Below are 18,395 nucleotides of genomic sequence, written 5' to 3' on the forward strand. Positions count from 1 at the left end.
AAGATTTAAGATCTTCTGGCTGCCCCTGGCTACGCGTAACTTATGCGCTCAGCAGTTGAGGCGGGAGCTCGGGCTCTTAGCCAGTCCTTCTAGTCCTTTTATTTCGCTACATATCCGCTGCTCTTTCGTGCAGATACCGAGATGCACGCCCTGCCTCGAGCTCGCAGTCGGACTTTCGAATATTTTGACAGGGCCTACTGCAGGAATTATAACTAGTCGGTGGGCAGCGGCCAACCCCCGAATGTTTCGGTAAGGTTATCAATTTTTCATAACTTCAACGAGGCAGGAAAACAATGGAGTCGGACGCTGGCGCCGAGAAAAAAGTTTCAGCGTCTGCTCGCCGCAGGCTGAGTTAGTTTCCAACTTCCCAGAATCTTGCCTCGACACTTTTCCAGTCAGATTTTTTCCACGCTTTCGAATAAAAGTTGAATCAAATCAATATCTTGAGCCGTTTCCGAGATATGCCGTAATTTATACTTAAATATGGCGTGGAAGAAAAATCCAGAAATTACCAGTTTCGGGGGAAAATTCGCTGCTCATTTGTTCTCTGATAGGTTGTTCCCGTTTGTATTTATCGGCTGATTATTGAAGATATTCTGTAGAGAAAAAATCCTGACAATTTGAAACGATACATCTAGATTTCTTCAAATTACGACAATGTCAATAAAGATCACGGAATCGTGCCACTCTGACAGAAGAATGAAGCTCGAATTCGTCTATGAATAGGGTGACTTTATTTTCAGAAACTACAGCTATATGGGGTCCGAAGATTCTTTAATTTCCCATTAAACAGAAGGTCCTTGGCCCGCGGTGCACGCCCATCCCGTGTCCCGTAGTCGGTCGGCGATAAAGCAAAGAAGAACGAACGCCTGACGCCAAAGCACAATAAACCGCCATCCGAAATCGGGTGATTTAAATAAATTTACATCCGTTTGTGATCGCATAAATTTTAGTTTATCCAAAGAATCCTCTCTCTTTTCTCTGGCTCTCCGTCATCTTTCAGCGCGCACGGCGCATGGCCTATAAAAGAAATAAAATAAAGAAGAACAACCGCGCAAATGACTCACCGACATTGTCTCCTCTTCCGGAAACGCTGAACCATGTTGATAATAAAACTTGCGTGCATGAGAACGCAGTTCTAACGTGGAGCGACGGAGTAAAAATCATGTAAAGGAATGACGAACGGCAATCACGGGATGCTTGTGATTTACATTGGACCGAGAGACATGCGCGTGATAAGCTGCTGAGCTCGAGGAATCTCATCCAGCATCATAACGTCAAGAGTCCAGCTTATATATCCAGCTTATCATTCACGGCTTGAGCGAGCAGCTGAGCTTCAAGGAGGGGACACGCCAAGTATCAAGGCACTCTCTGCATGCCGCGTCCTGCAGCAGCTATTGGCAAATTATTACGAAACACTGTCAAAACAGTGGATTTATTTGAGCAGGAGTTCTTATTGATGTTCGGGACTGAGAGTCCGTGGGCTGCGCCGCGGGTGGCTCGGACAGCAACTACAACGACTATAAATTTTCCCAACCCAATATCGTACCCAGAACGCGTTAAATCGTCTCATCCAACCGTCACTGATGGTTTCCTAGTCGATACAAGGTTCGTACCTACTCCTTTCGCCCAGCCCACCTTGGTGGTGGGTGAAAAAGAACGATATAACCGAGACGGGAGCAAAGGAAAACGAAAATTTGTCAGAGGTAGAGCACAACCGGGGTCAATGTTACACATAAATTTCAACCAATGGTCGTTTCACTCTTTGCATTTAGTGCATCTGTCACTTACTATTGGCTCTTGTGTTTCATATGAGTCGACACTCTTCTTCAAGATTCGTCAAAACGCTAAAACCGTCATTCAGCATTATAAAGACGTGATCAAGAATTACACACTGATGACTGGTTTCCCATATTATTTTTGATGTACCTGAACCAATATAGTTGTCTGCAAAAAAGTGTCCCTCAGACTGAACCAAAGAGGCTCGTTTCTTGTTTCAAGAGTTCCTAGCGAGATTTTTGGGAGACCTGGTATTACAGATGCTGAGGAACTAATACCGTATAGTTTCGGTTATTTAAAACTGATGAATAGTTTGGAGGATTTTGTTCCAAAATCGTTATATTTATCAAAAGTTTGGTTCGATTCTCACGCGGTTCTTGACACGCGATTATACCGATAGCACATATGGAGTCTTGTATAATAGGAAGGAACGAATAAAAGACGTTGGTAACTGATGCGGTTGTCCGCTTTGGCTCTTTATCAGTGCCTTTTGAAATGAGTGGGTATGAGGTACACATACCTTGTATACATGAGCTAGATACACGGATGGGTGTACGGTTGAAATCAATGCGACAATACGTCAGCGATTCAGATCAAAAGAATCCCAACGATCCACTTCCGTTTCCGCGTCTTCCACCTTAGACTCGGTTCTTACCCGCGAGTTTCAAATCCGTCAAAGAAACGACACACGGTGAAGCTAAAAGAAATTTACAACCGCGTATATTTGAGATGAGATATTCGCCGTGAGGGATTTAAGCGATGAAGACTGCAGGATGAAATAAAAACGATAGATCGATCAATCGAACAGACCGCTGCGAGAAAGAGTCTGCAATGTGTAGGCAGCAGTAGCTGCGGAAGAATAATACACCCCGAGGCTCCATCCATAAAATATGTTTCCCAGTGTGACAGAGTATGATTTTTTTCATCGTCGTTTTTAGCTTCTACTCCAAAAGGAAACCTTGATCTTCCGATTAAGGATTACATCATGTCGAATTTCAAAATTTGTTCGTTCCATCCGTGGGGGCTTGAGGATGAAGAATTATCGACGAAGGTCTAGCAGTTTCTGGCCCGAGTCCATTAACCCCGAATCCCAAATGGGAAGTGAACCGAAGGTACGACCAGGGTATATCAAGGCAGATAGGAAGGTAATCACGATCAGTTTATACTTCTCATGTAGGTAATTCGACGGGAGAGGAGACTGCCGTTAGTGTCAATAGGTCGTCCATTATCGATCGTATAGTTCTTATCGTCAGGCATGGTAGCTATTGTGCAGCTATACGTCCACCTTGACTACGTGCCGCTCCTGCAACGGTTCGAGGTGTGTGTGAGAGACGGTGTACACCCATTAATAGCCACTAAAGTGGACACAAAACTATTGAATTACTCCGCACAATGAGCGGAGAACACAACGACAATAACAGAACCAAGAATATATATGACAGCGGTAATGATAATGATACCTAACCGTAATGACAATGTATCGATGCACAAAAGGGGCGAGGGCTGAAAGGCCTCAGCAGGTGAGACTGCAAAGGAAGATGAAGAAGATGAGGAGTGTGGAGAGAAGGAGGAAATGAGGAAGAGCTGGAGGGACACATGGTGCGAGAGAAAGAGGGAAGGAGGAGGAGGAGGGTAAGATTCGTTTCGTTTGCTCGCTGCGTCGATGCCTGCGGGATTATATACGACGGCGAACGACAATACGTTTCTGAGATCACTATCAGACCACTATTGTCAGCCATTAAAAATACCTCCTCAACATTTATTCGGCAAATAAATCTCTAACCCGTGGAATGTACCTCCCTTCACCTCCCTCTCCTCCTCCTCCTCCTCCTTCTCGGATTCTCAGTCTCTTCTCGTCTCCTCTCTCTTCTTCATCTCTCGAATCCGACCACTGGGCTGTCTTTGATACTCCCGAGGTCCCGCCCCTCTAACCACAAGTGGATCGTCGTTTGTTCCTGATCCCTGATTCCAGTCGCTCCCGCAGCTCATTCCTTGTACATCCTTTCCCTTGGAACGCCGCGATTATGCCGCTCGCGACTCATTAGTTGAACCAACTCTCCGTTATATCGTCCAATTTGTCCGGTTGCCAGCGAGATTGAGATTTAAAACGAGGTGAACACCTCGCACCGCTCGAGATTTTACATCCACGCGCAGGATTCGAGTCACTGATTCAAATCACGCGCCTTTTTTTCCCGCCATAAATACTTCTCGTCGAATTTAATCAACCTGTTAGCAAACTTTCGTACTTTTGATTGACACCGCTGATGCTTAGGGGCTGGAAAATCACAATTGAACGGTGGAAGCCCGGTGTTTTGATGTCTGAGCTCAAAGCCAGATGACAATCTCCCCCTTGATTCTGAGAAACGTGTATTTTTTAAGCTTCACAATGTCCGGAAGATGTTTCTGCTCAACGGAGCGTTAATCTTTGACAACGATACCTTATACACCCGGAGACGAGCTCAACTGAGTTAAGTTGACTCGAGTTGAGCTGATCTCCGTTCAGTTCAGAGCTGCACGCTTGTTTACGAGAACGCAGCGCGAGCAACCGAGCGTGAATAATAATTAGTCTAATTAATCTAGAAACTAGTTTAGTTTCATATTATATGAACATTATAGATATGTACATATAATGTATACACATAATTATACAGATGTTAAGTTGCAGGTGAAATAATAGCAATGATAAAATCAGGAGTTTGATGGGATGATCTTTAAAATGGAAACCTTTTACAGAGATCGTCAACCTGCCCTGATTTTTCCTAACCTTAAGTATGTACGTCTAGATATTCCATTGAAAAGTAACTGGTCTCTGAAATTCAGGGTTAAATGGTGGCTTCCAAGAAGCAGCGAAATGTTCGCAAGCCGTAGAGACGAGATTTGAGTGACTGCGTACACAATGGGCAAGACTAGTTAGAGGTGCGAGATAAGTTGGATGCTGAAGTCTGCCTTCGCAATGAAATTCAGAGGCAAAGGTTCCCCAGCCCATAAACTTCGTCTAGCCTTTAGCCCCTCGTGCGCTTATTGTCGAGCCCATTGTTAACCGCGCATATATGAGAAAATTTCTCCTCAGTATGAATAGCTTCAACGGCTCTCACAGCATCCGGAAGGAGAAAATTCTCATTTGAATTCGAAGGTTAGCCCCAGAGGTGGACCATTCTTCGCTGGAACCAAACATTGACAATTACCGGTGTGACTGGAAAACTTTACGTGCCTTTTGCACGAACTTGCTTAACTTTAGAAAACCTTATCTTCGAATGATTTAAACCGAAATCCCTTAAATGCTTGACTTCAAGTGACTTCACATCAGATCGAGCTACTTCAATGAGTGACTTTTAACGACGTACCCTCAGGATTCCATGCGAACTTTACAATACTTCCAGTGACATGTGACGTGAATTGAATAGAGAATCTTATGCACAGTCAACACCTGAACTCAACTATGTTTAATTCGTTGGACTGACAGTGAAATAAACATGGATACAGAATGGGCAATTTTTGGAGCTGAGGCAGAACTGCGTTTAGAAGCAACGGTTAAAAAAATACCCCCAAAGAAAGCCCCCTACGAAACTAAGGGAATTCTGATCATTGTATGAAAAGTGTAAAGACTAGTTGGAAATACCTGTATCATGCACTGAGAGAAATTTTTAGTTCCGGTTACCGCTCAGTCCTTAACTATTTTCATTTTTTACCACAATCGAAAAATATAGTTCTAGGCAGAAAATGAAAATCAGTTTTCTAGCTGTTACCAGAAAGTCTAGTATCCGTTACTACTCTTTCTCATTACGATCACTGTTGCTATATTTTCTCGTAACTGTTGCAAAAATTTAATGCTCGTGCAACGATAAATTGACGTTAAAGCCTTATTTAACTAAAAAAGTAGAGTAAACCTCACAAATTGATTTTGCGTTTCAATTACCAAAAAAAAGATCGACAACAGGGGAAAAATGGTTACGCGTACCTCGTTTTTCGTAATTCCAACAATATTCAAACAGTTTTTTTAACGACGCCTGTTTTATCGAATTTTTCTAGTTACCGTAACAAATGAAATTTTTCTCAGTGTGGTTTCCAAGGATATTTCGCCGAAAAGTCTGATCGGTGGTTGGCCCGATGACAGTATTATAGACCTAGCTGGTGATTGGAAGCCGTAGGAAATAGTTTCGAGGAAAATCTTCCCGGAAACAATCCGCTCCACGTATAGCGCGTGTACCTCTGCTCTACTCCTATCGTGCGAAGGTGGGAAGATGAGGAGGAGGTGGTGGAGGTGAAGGAGGCGGAGGTGGAAGAGGATGAGGAGGGGGAGGTTGGCGAGTTCGAAGGGGTGAGTGAGGTGAGGCAGAGGTACACAGAGCGGCATAGCAGGGCTCCCGGCAATGCGGGAGTGAGCGTGACGGAGTAATTCAATTTGAACTCGGCGCGGCGTCCCGGCGCTCGGCGTCGCTCCTCGATCGATGCCGCAAATATTAGCCGCCGTTTTGTTACGAGTTTCCCGCCTGTTGTAGGTACATGTTATACAGGTACAAGCCTTCCTCGTCCCCTCGTTGTCTGTGTGCGTGTGTTTGTGTGTGTAGGCATTCTCCACTACCTCGATTTTCATGTATTCATCATGTCGTACCTAAACATCGTCAAAATGCCTCGAAATTCTTTGAATTACTCGCCAATCGTTGCTGTTGTATGAAGATTCTTCGAGGTTAATTGACTTTCCAAGAAACAGTCTTGATGATACATGACTGGGGACCGTCAACGGCGCGAGTTACGATAACCTGATTTGAATATTTTTGCAATTTCCGTGTCATTATGTAGGGTATAAAGATGTGATGAATCACCGTTGTGCCTAAAGAAAAGCGTGAAGAGGACGATATTACAGGGAAAGACGTTGAGACAAGTGGAGAGATGGGTGGACGAAGACGAAAGGAAAGATATTGGAGGTACCTTGACGTGCCAATTTGCTTGAACGAAAAGAGTCTACCAGGATTAGTCGGCCTGCCTACTAGACAAGGTACCATGTATATCTAGTCGCTGAGACACCTTGACCATTAAATTCGGTGATACATGAACCATGGGAATTGTATTTATGCATATTTATTTCCATGAAATACGTGAGATCATCGAACTTCCGCGGTTTAGATGTCGCGGGATACTTGATGCGGTTTTATTTTCCTTCTATTCGGAAGAGGGAGAGAGAGAGAGAGAGAGAGAGAAAGAAAGAAACAAGCATATTTTTAATAGCTAACTGGACTTGTCGCGGTTATACTAGAAAGTTGATCGTTAGGCTCGGATTTCGATTCGTTGAATTCAAGTTTGTCATCGTTTATACAATTAAACTTCTTAGGGCCAATGATGGGTTGACGAGAGAGTTTCTCTTCTAACTCCGAAGAGTGAAAAATAATTGCGGAATTTACGAGGAAGGAGCAAAAATTAATTGCTCGTTTTGGACAGTTTTTATTTTTTTTTTTCTCTTGTTTCTTTTTTTCTACATCGCGTATGCATCTAAAATTCGAAATTACCTCTGCAAGTGTACATCTCGTTATATGAGTTGTTATAAAAGCAATTCGAATTCGATCGCCATAACGTGGATTCCCAACGCACCGGCCTGCTTATCGTATTTTACGGTTATTGCGGAGAAACACGTCCTATGTACACTGCACGAATAAAGGTTCGTATTTTATTAAACCTAATTTCCGTGTATCTGGATTCGAATTATAAGAAGAGAGAGAGAGAGAGAGGAATTTGGAAAAACCAAAATGAAGAAAAAACGATTGAATAGTCAGTTTCGAATTTAAGTCCATATTGACATACGAAAAATTCGCTGTCGAAACTTGTGATCAATTTTTTTTTTTTATTTTCACTCTCTTCTTTTTAAGACGTAAAATATACACGCATGGCAACAGCGATTCATCTTGTCTTTTAATCTCCCCAGCTCCGTGTGGAGTGATTTGAATATTTTCCATACCACCGGCATTAAGCAGACGAAAAATAAAAACGGAACTCTTCTGTACGGACAAAAATTCATTGGAAAAAGAAGGAGGGAATGAAAATTGAAAAAAAAAAAAAAAAAAAAACAGTACAAAAAAAAAAATAAAAAAATTCAGCAAACACAACACAAGCGAAGAAAAGGCATCAAAGGTTTATCTTGACCTAGAAATGAGGCGTGCGGGAGTTGTTAAAAATTCAAAGAAGTTAGGAGAGCATAAATGAAGGGGCGTAGCTTTTCCAGCTGCTGCTGCTTTTGCGGAATGATTAAAAAAGCACCGAGGAGAGAAAAATCCCTCGTTCAACCCCCAGACCCCCTATCGCTCTCCCCCTCCTCAACCCTCTTCTCATCGTCACCTGCAGTACACGGGCTTTTTTCCCTTTGTGCAGCGAAGGGGTGTGATGCACCACCGCTGCATAGGCGCTTCGATGCAGGCGCGTGAAAATTACTGCACAACATCAGACGTGCGAATAGTATACACGTTGCTGAAGTTAGCTAGAATCATGAGAAATGCATGAAAATTAAATAAATAAACAAAAAAAAACACTCGAACGGGAAATCAAAAAAAAAGAAAAAATAAGAATAGAACGAACGTTCGAAAGGAGGGATTAAAAAAAAAACCACAAGCTATGGCGGGACGAAATATCCATAAAAATAGATTATTTCAACGGAAACGGTATATTAATTTCCAATGGGGTGGAATAATATTTCATCTCGAGTATAAGACGACGACGCTGCTCCGTCGGCCTGGCGCAGAATATCCAGCGCTCTGGTTGCCATGAATTTGATTTTCATGTGACCACGCCTCGCGTATACACGTATATATGTACATACATGTACATACATATACATACATATGTATATATACAAACGTGTATTTACACGGTGCAACCCCTGCAGGCTGCGATAGATCCTAAAATTGATTCGACGTATTACGGTACCATTGAAAATCAATTTAGAACCAAGTTTGAGGGGCTGGCTTGCAACCCTCGACTAGACGAGCGGAAAAACGTATATGCATGCGTATAAAAATACGCGCATCGCTTTGTACTTGACCGAAGGTAGATTGTTTTTTTTTTTTTTTTTTGCAGTTATCGTGTAATGTGATTGAGATCCGTTGAAAGTTGTTTCGGATAAACATGAAACATCGGTTTGTATTTTTCTGTACAATTTGTTATACACGAGTGAATTTCACAAGCTTTGTAAATTATAAATGATACTTTTTTTATAGGTAGACATATTTCGAGTCGGGGAATAACATTGTCGTACAAATTGCGTTGAAAACAATTATCGATCAAGTGAGTAACGCATGACGTGTTAAGTCTGGGGTAAACTTTCTTATCGCGATTTCTTGGAAATATATATTGCAATGTATGGAGAAATAGTGAAACTTTTGATTATTCTTCTCGCGGTGAATAATCATTCGAGTAAAGATTGAGTGATTCTTTGTAAATACATTCATTGTCAACATTATAACAAGAAACTGGAATAAAAAGTAACAAAGAAAAAAAACAGAACTTATGTCGATCTGTCTAATTCCTTAGTTCTTCTGTTATAACGGCAAATAAAAAACTGTAACTATAAATGAGAGCTTATATGATACTATTACTTTATTTCAAATTGATTTTGATTGGTTAAAATGTAGTAAATACATCTGATTTCACTCTACAATTACTAATATTATTCGGAAGACTATTTTGAACAAATTTACTTGAGCATTTTTTCATTTATCCAGTCGGCATCGTTAAATATTTTGTTTTACAACGTTGCACCGATATTGAATATCATCAACAAAAAGTAATATTGAATTGGCAAAAAGTAAAAAAAAAAACAATTCGTCTCGTTTTGAATTTACAAAAAAGTATTTATCATTCTTGATAGAATAGAGTAAAATCGAACGAACCTGTTAGATTTTTAGCAATTTGTAAACGATTTTAAATGAATTGGTACATATATATCTAAGCTTTTGTTTATAGTTCCATCATTCTCTATTTCTATGTTTTCATAGTAATTTCATAAATGCAAAATATTCGACAACTTGGTTATGACATTTACAAACGATATAGATTTTTGGCCAATCAGCCTCTTCATCCAAAATCTGACCTTTTGTCCGAATGGCATATGTATACTTTGCTATTAGGAATCAAGGAATCGTTCTCCCTACTGTGATCAATGAACGTCAAGATAGAATTTCGTTTCCGCTGCAGTTAGAATTAAAAAAAAAAAAATTCCTAGATTGGTCACGCGAGCTTTTTTGAACGATATTACCGATCGGGTCGAAATCGAACGAATGTATTCTGCGAACAGAAATAAAGTTCTTCTTCTCGCTATCAACGAACTCCAACATGGGATTTTCTTCCAGCTGCCAAGTTAGAATGACAAAAAAAAAGGTCCCAGTTAGTTCACGCTAGCTTTTTTGAACGATATTACCGACCGGGTCGAAATCGAACGAATGTAATCTGCGAACAGAAATAAAGAAATTCTTCTTCTCGCTATCAATGAACTCGAAGCTGGGATTTCCTTCGAGTTGCCAAGTTAGAATCGCAAACAAAAATGTCCCAGTTAGTTCACGCGAGCTTTTTTGATCGATATTACCGACCGGGCTGAAATCGCGAGCAAATCGCCGGGCGAATCGATTCCCGCGAAGGTTGGAGCGAAGACTCGCCTCGCCTCGCCTCGCTCGGCTCTCCGGGCAGGTAGAGAAAGAAGTTATGCGACGCGCATTCGTTCGGCGTCGGCGTCGCGAGCGTCGGGGGCGTCGCGAGGAACCGCGAACATACTAAACCGCCCGGCGACCCGCGTCGCGCGACAGTCGGTTCGGAGTCTCGCCCAAGGCAGAGACACAGGCTTATACATATTTGCGGGGCGATTAAAATCGACGATAAAAATATATCTCCCGAGCATATTTATTTTCATTTCTTCTCCACCTCTGGCTCTCTCTCTCTCTCTCTGTCTTTATCCTTATCCTTCAATCTCTTCCTCGTCTTATCTCGATCTAATCCCGCCTCACGTTTCCCATGCCCTATGTATGCGGATACATGTCGCATATACGTACACAAACATAAACACGGACGTGCTCACCTTATCCGCACCTCAATCTTAAATATCCATTGAATTTTATTTATTATCATTCGGAAGTTATAATCCGGCAATATGAATGAAAAGTTAATTACGCTCCCTTCGTTGGCGTGATAAAAACAATACGCGTATCAAACAATCGAGAAATCTGGATCGTTCAATTGCTTCAACTAATACGTCACAGTGTACGTTGTTCGTAATATAACAAGACGATTCGTTCACCTGAATCCCGCAATCGTGAATAATGTGCTAATGTGTATATACACATATTTACATATATAATTACTGTGCTATATTGCTATAACGATTAATCAATAATAGCAATAATGATTATAATAATCAGTCGATATAATAATTGTGCAAGTAGTGAGGACGAGTGAGGATTTCACGTGTACGTCTAAAATTGTGGTATAAGCTTGTCGATGATAGTTTATAATTGAACAAAACTAATAATAATAACAATAACAATAATAACAATAATAATCCAAATCTGCGATTCTAATTTATGCGAGTATAACCGATTCGCATAAATTAACACACGCGGTTAAAGTGCTTCAGGAATTTAATAGTTTATTTATTCTTTTTTTCTATTTTTTTCTCCTTGCTGCCAGTTTTCTCATTCCGTGACTTTATTCTCAACATTTGAAAGCTACGGTGAACAGTCAAGTCCAGAGAAATTAAACTTTTGCAATTCGGACGAAATCAAGCGGTTCAAGAGCGACGGAAATCGAGTTTTTTTCTTCCGATAATATACCGTGCGAAACTCGGAGAAAGGAAAAATTGCAGGGAGACACGGTTGAACCAAAAAGTCGTAGATATAGTTTTAAATATATAAGGTGTTCGGATTTGAGAAATAGTGGTGATGTTCGTCGATAGTTATTGTGATAATTTTCTTCGGTGAGTATTCATCCCGATATGAACGCACGTGTTTTACAATTAGTGAAGGTTTTTAATAGGTTGTTGTGCTGAGCTGGGCTTTTAAAATGCGTTAATTACTCGTGCGATAAAAATATCTGAAGAGTGATAAGAGAGGCAGTGATGAATCAACAATAATCTTAATCCTCGATGCGACTTTACAACGAGACAGAAAATTTACATGGATTTTTAAACACCCCGTCAATATCCACGGCGATAATTCGACTATAGGTGAGTTATTTTTAAATTATTCTTATCACAAAACCTGGCTTAATTTAACTTCCTGTGATGAAAACAGAAGGGAAATAGATGTGAATTGAAATTTTCTGGAGAGATATTCGAAGAACGGTTCGGACTCGGAGGTTTTGTAGGTTTCGATATTGCAAAACGTTCGTTTCCTTTCAGCAGTCGAGATATGAAAAAAAGGAGTGCTTAATATTTATTCAATTGATATCACATTTCGGTCGAGGTCTTGGACCGTGACAAAAAAAGAAAAAATAACATAAAACGCGGAGAACGTTTAGCGCAACAAAGCCGTTATCGTATAATGTATGCAACAAGGCTGTTTTCTTACACACTTTCCTGCCGATTGTGAGAAATGGGTTATTGCTACAGCGAAAAACATATAACGCGACATCGCACCAAATGCATCCCAATCTTAAGGTTCTTTATCTACGAGAAACGCGCTTCGGCGATAATTAAAAGTAGATCGGATATGAGAATAAAAATAAAAAATAAAAATTTAAATAAAAAAATTAAGAGAAGAAAGAAGTAAAATAGAAAAAAAAAAAAAAAAAAAACCTCATCGATTCCCATGCAACGAAATATATACATATAGTCGGGTGTCAAATTTCCCTCGTCAAAAGAGGCAGCGAGTCAGGTGAAGAGTGAGCAAATAGGGTTAGGCGTAGGTATAATGAGGCGCATGAGGAGGACGAGAGCGACGTGCCTTCATCTCCACTCCAAGAGACAAACTTCTTCTTCTTCTTCTTCTTCTTCTTCTTCTTCTTCTTCTTCTTCTTCTTCTTCTTCTTCTTCTTCTTCTTCTTCCTCTTCGTCTTCTTCCTGTTGGTTATCTCCAGATGAGGAATGTGCCAAAAAAAACAAAAAAAAAAAAAAGAAAAAAAGAGAGAGAGAGAGAGAGAGAGAAAACTTATTTGGTGAGATGTAAGGCTACGTGCAGGAGCCCCGTAGCAGCGTCTTCGTGTAGCCGGTATAATACGCAGGCAGTCAGGCAGTCAGGCCGCAGGAGTCGCCGCGAGGATGAGGTGCTACGGTGCGCGGGTATAAGGCACAAGGATATATCTCGCGGAAGAATCTACACGTGTTCAAAAGCATCGGGGAACAAGGCCTCCTGCCTCCTCCTTCGTCCGTCCGTGTTCCTTCGTTCGTTCCTTCGTTCGTTCGTTCGTTCGTTCGTTCCTTGATTCTTATACCGACCGGGTTCTTCGGCACAAGCCGAATGCGTGCATCTCGTACCAGTCTCATATACCTACACCACCCCGATATAACCTGCCGCAGACGAATAAAAGGCACGATTCATTCACGCACACTCTTAAAACGCTGCAGCCACCCGCCTGCAACACGCTGGAAATAAAGTGTCGGATTTCATCGTGTCCGAGGCGTGTCAGACACTGTGTCAAGTTTTGCTATGCTTGTCGAGAAAGGAAGAAAGAGAGAGAGAGAGAGAGAGAGAGAGAGAGAGAGATAGAGAGTGAGATATTAAATTGGCGAACCAAGGACCAGGTCACGAATCCAAATTCTATTCGGGAAAACATCTCGGATCTTATGCCTTTCTTGGTGTTGGAACTAATCCCAAAGACTCGATGGACAAGCACGGATTAATATCATGTTCCTTCGAGTCATGCAGGCACCTTAGTCTAGGCTTTAACTTTACATCGAGGAACGAATCTCGTCCTGTTTCTCAATTCAGAATCGTCGTTGGTCAGGCTTCTGAATCCCTGCGACAAGTTATACTTGACCATTTTTGTGATCGGGTTGTTAAAGTGCACTGAAGGTAGAAAACTGCAAGCCTGTTGCCACCTTGATGTAAACCGTGCCAGGAATTCAAACCCCGTCAAGTTTTCTCGGTTCGTTTCTTTCTAAACGTCGATGTTCTTCATAGACCATGAAATACCTGTGATGCGATCAATGAAGTTTTGGATATACGATTGAACCTCGTTGTCTTGCTCATTTATCGCTGATGCTCAATGCAGAGAAGAAGTGAACAAATTATAATTACGATGGTACATGGACTTCGTTTTTATTAGATCACGAATCGATTGTAAATTATCTAAATTGCAAAGATTTTTACTTCAAAGATTTGAGGAATCAGATTCTTGAAACCGAATCACCCAATGAATGAATTCTAAGAAACTGATAAGACTTGCCAATGGTTTAGGACAAGGTTCAAATTACCAGAACCTCAATTTATACATCATTGATGTATTCTCATGAAAATCTGCGTTCGATTTCAAACCAGAACTAGTGGAATTCCTGAAGATATCGTTACCAATATGTAACTGTAGCTTGCTGCTGAACTTGACCTCACACAATCTATTGAGTCATTGACACGAAGCTGTTGTAATCATTGTGACGTAAGACCATTATTAGCTTTTGGGGCTAATTTCCGAGGAGGAGGGTTTCTGCATATCGTGTCTACGTTTAAAGATGGTCCGTGTGTTGGTGCACGTGTAAGAAGCTAGGGAACGACTTTTTCTTACCGCGAGAGCTAAAGCCTATTAAAACTAATCCCCGCGGGTTATCTGATTGTCAGATCGGTACAAGGCATGTACGCAATCGCGGTGAAAAAGAGGCTATAAGCGTGTGTATCAGACGAACCGATGAATGCGGACGTAGGCGAGAAGACGGAGGAGGAGAACCGTCCGTAAATCGGAGAACTTTGAACCAGTTCAAAGGCGCGGAGCCATCCAGCACCGTCCTGCCAGGGTTGACGAGCATTGGCCACCCTGTTTCCAACCGGTTCCACGTACAAACTTACGATCTTACAAACCGTATCCGCGGCTAAACGACATCGTGTATAAATTCCTCGTCACTTGGAGCGGCCGAACGACTGCGGATTTCCTTGCTTGCCGAGCTATGGTTGAAAAATTGCGAAGCTTGGATAACGTCGAGAGTATCAGACTCCATCTGGGTTATGGATTCGGTCGATTTCCAACCTAAAGTACGATGCCCATCACACGTGGTTCCATCTCATGGGATTCTTTTGATTACATCAGCAGTTCGATGAGCGAAATGTTATGATAAATGGATCCTGTTATGCATTTTTGTCTTGTACGTTAGTTTTTGTTGTTCTTCGTTGAAATTTTGATGACAGGATCTTATAGATTCAAGTGCCCTTCGGAACCATAGTGAAGTATAATTTGTGAATTGATTAAGAATCAGAAACTCCGTAATTTGGGCTAAACATACGTTCCTAGAAGTTTCAGCAGAATCCATGACCTCCTTGTAAGTGCTGTTATTAGCTTTCGGATCTTTTCCAAGTACATCTTGTGCGATGTTCGTTGGAAGAAACGAAACTGAACCAACCGTGAATCCAACGATGATCGTTGATCTTGAAGCACCCTGGAAATCTGAAAGACTCGACCGATGGGCAGTTTCGCCGAAACGGGGATCGGCAAATGTGAAGGAGTAGCCATGACCTTGAGTTCAACGAGTTTGCACAGTTAGACGAGCAACCGAACACGAATGGCGGAAAGCTTGTGAAGAATTGAGTCCGCGTCGTTGGCGGTGACGTCGACATGTGGAAGGCGTCATTCTATTTTAAATTTCAACAGTGCGAATTAAGAGACGTTGCGCAATCGACGCTTACCTTGCAGGGGGTAGAAACGAGCGTGCGTAACCTGCGATTTGAGCTTTTATTGTTAGTGTCTGGATTTTGCTGCAGGACGGAAATAGACGACGAAAAGCTCGCGCGTGATTGACGAGGACTAAAAGCCAGCTCGGTTTTTTGATAGCTGCGAACTTTGCACAGCGATGACTCAAAGAAAACATTCATTGGGTTACACACGTCTGCGATGAAAAAGTTTTCTGAATACTTGTACATGATACCGAATGGATTTTTGCCCGCTGATTCAGAATATCAACTCCGTTTTTACCTATCGCATCATGATTTTTTGTTATTCTTGTATGCATAGATAGAGACAGTTTCAAAGGAGTAGTCTAGTAAATTCATGTTTACTTCGTTGGTACGAAGATGCAGACTTTGAGAATGTCATGAACGGCTCAAAAAAATAAATAAATAAATAAAATGCCTGGCATTCCTTCAGAACTTTATAAATTTTTAGGCAACGTAAAATATCCTAATTATAAAAATATTTTGCAAGACATGTTAAGCAACTATAGAAACTTAGGGTGTCAATATAAGTCTGAAATTTTACTTATTGAATTCGCACATTTATTATCTTCTAAAATATCTCGGAGACTACAGTTAGGAACAAGGTGAACGTTTCCATTAAGATGTAAAAGAGATGGAAAGAAGGTATCAAGGCCGTTGGGACGTCAGTATGATGGTAGACTATATAAGTTGGATGATCCATAGATATGAAGCAGATAAAGTTCGTAAACGGAAATCAAAGAAACGGAGCTTCTCTTTAAAAAAACAGCGATATTATAGATTCCTCGCATTTTGTATTTGTTTGTGTTAGTTTTAAATTTAAATTAAATAATCAAAACTTTATACACATACAGTTAGTTTTATTTTATTAAACCTGTAGTTTGCACGATCAGAAACTCAAATCATTTTCAAAAACGAAATAAACGCATCGAAGTTGAAGCTAGCAATCAAAGTTAGCATCCAAACGTGATCAATGTTTTGGAAGTATAAAAATACAATCCAGATTTATCCTCGTAATTCTACAATAATATTCAGGGTTCAAGGTATTTCTCCATATTTTGATTTCCGGTCTTCGCTACCTTATTGAAACGAACATTGGAACGTTTTGCCGCTGATTCTGGCTACTAGCTTCACCCTCGTATAAACGCGGACCTGAGTTACCGTTAACTTGAGCTTTTCCCAATACGTGTTTTATCCTTCGTCGGTCACTTGATTTGACCAGCAATGAGGATTCAAAAGGGACGCGAAACGGGATATCGACATAATGGGGTCCAGTATCGGTGCAGGGAACAAGTGCAGCGTCAACTGCACACAATTGCATCAATGCCTCGAGGTGCATTGCGCAGTGGCGTTTATTGATATATTGTGGAAAACAAAAGGAAAATACAGAACCTGACCTCTGGTCAATGTCTCTCGCCGCGATTGCGCGCTATCGAAAATATTATCCGTCTCTACTGTCTGGGAGCTCGTGTGTGGGAGTGAAAAAAACATCGAACAATTCATCGCGTACTTTGCATGTGTAAATTTATGTGCATATGATACATTATATGCGACGTGCATGATTCGCACGAGTATCATGTATAATACGGTGTACTGTGAAAGATTTTTCTCACAATCGATCGATTGAATGTATACGTGAATTACTGGAATTAAAGAATCCCGCAAAATAAGAAGAACATTTTCCAATTATTTCTTATACGTGTACGGAATGTATTTCCAATTATTTTCTCTACACTCGTAATAAAAGAGATAAAAGAAACGAAGAGAATGACGAGTTGTTGCCTGCAGCATTTGTTTACACAGCTGATTCAATTATTCTCCCGGTTATTTTCTTATTCTTGGTCTTGCTTATCTTTTTCTCGTGATTTTTTTCATCTATTTATTTGTTTATTTGTTTTTTCCTTCTTCTTAATTTACGGTACGCATCATCGCGTTTCCAATATGCGCAGCTGGTACGGTCTGGTGTATACGACAATTGTGTAGTAATTTAGATACAGAGGTATAGATAGACGGTAGTTTGTTACTGTGTTCTTTAATCACGTCTTGGGTTTTTTTTTTTTTTTTTTTTTTTTTTTTTTACACTCCTCGTCGTTCTGTTCGCTCTTCGAATTAAGAAGCCTCCTGAACTGCAGATCAATTATGATGATTTATTCCTTTGTTTAACCTGTACCGAGGTAGCGAGCACCGTAAGCAATACACATAAGCGAGAATCTGCACTTTAAAAAAGGGGAATGAACAAACCAGAAGAAGAAAAAAAAAAAACAAGAAACGCAAGAAAGAAGGATCAAGAAATTAAAAAAAAATCACCGACACCAGAGGCAAAAAATCCTGATTAAATTTGCCCCGTCGCGCTTCGGTATGAGGTATAACTTACAGAGGTCGTATATAAGGTGTGCACACACGTAAACCCGTCGCCTACACACACGTTCCATGCACAGCACACCTACCAAGTCACAACGATGCTCGTAATGTCGACACCGACAATGAGAACGAATGAGACAGACGGCCCATGCACAGCAAGGAGTCTCCGGTAACGTGGTGTACCTCCATACACAGTGTATGGGAGGAACGGGAGGCAATCATTCAATTAAACCTGCTCTATACAATTCTCTTGATATGATTTTATTTAATACACCTATCCAACGACGCACACGGTCGGACGATGTCCATAGACGGTCGATCGGTCATGCATAAACATGCAGAAACGCATACTTAGACGCATGAAAATTCTCATTCAGTCCGTAAGGTACCGAACACACGACGCGTCCAGTCACTCGACTCCAATAACGACCTCCG

General features: G+C 41.1%; 1 protein-coding gene across 2 annotated transcripts in view; it reads left to right on the forward strand.

Moving 5' to 3' along the window:
• The window catches only part of LOC124218570 (Calcium-independent receptor for alpha-latrotoxin), a 247,395-nt gene that overhangs the window by 96,972 nt on the left and 132,028 nt on the right, over positions 1-18,395 (forward strand). The window contains exon 1 of one of the 2 annotated variants that reach the window (XM_046625130.2): positions 10,558-11,974. The exons of the other annotated variant lie outside the window; for it this stretch is intronic. The gene's annotated coding sequence lies outside the window, so the exon portion shown is untranslated. Of the gene's footprint in view, positions 1-10,557; positions 11,975-18,395 lie in introns of those variants that run through there. 2 annotated transcript variants of the gene reach the window in all.

Source organism: Neodiprion pinetum, chromosome 5, assembly GCF_021155775.2.
Source record: "Neodiprion pinetum isolate iyNeoPine1 chromosome 5, iyNeoPine1.2, whole genome shotgun sequence".
NCBI classification, from domain to species: Eukaryota; Metazoa; Arthropoda; class Insecta; order Hymenoptera; family Diprionidae; genus Neodiprion; species Neodiprion pinetum.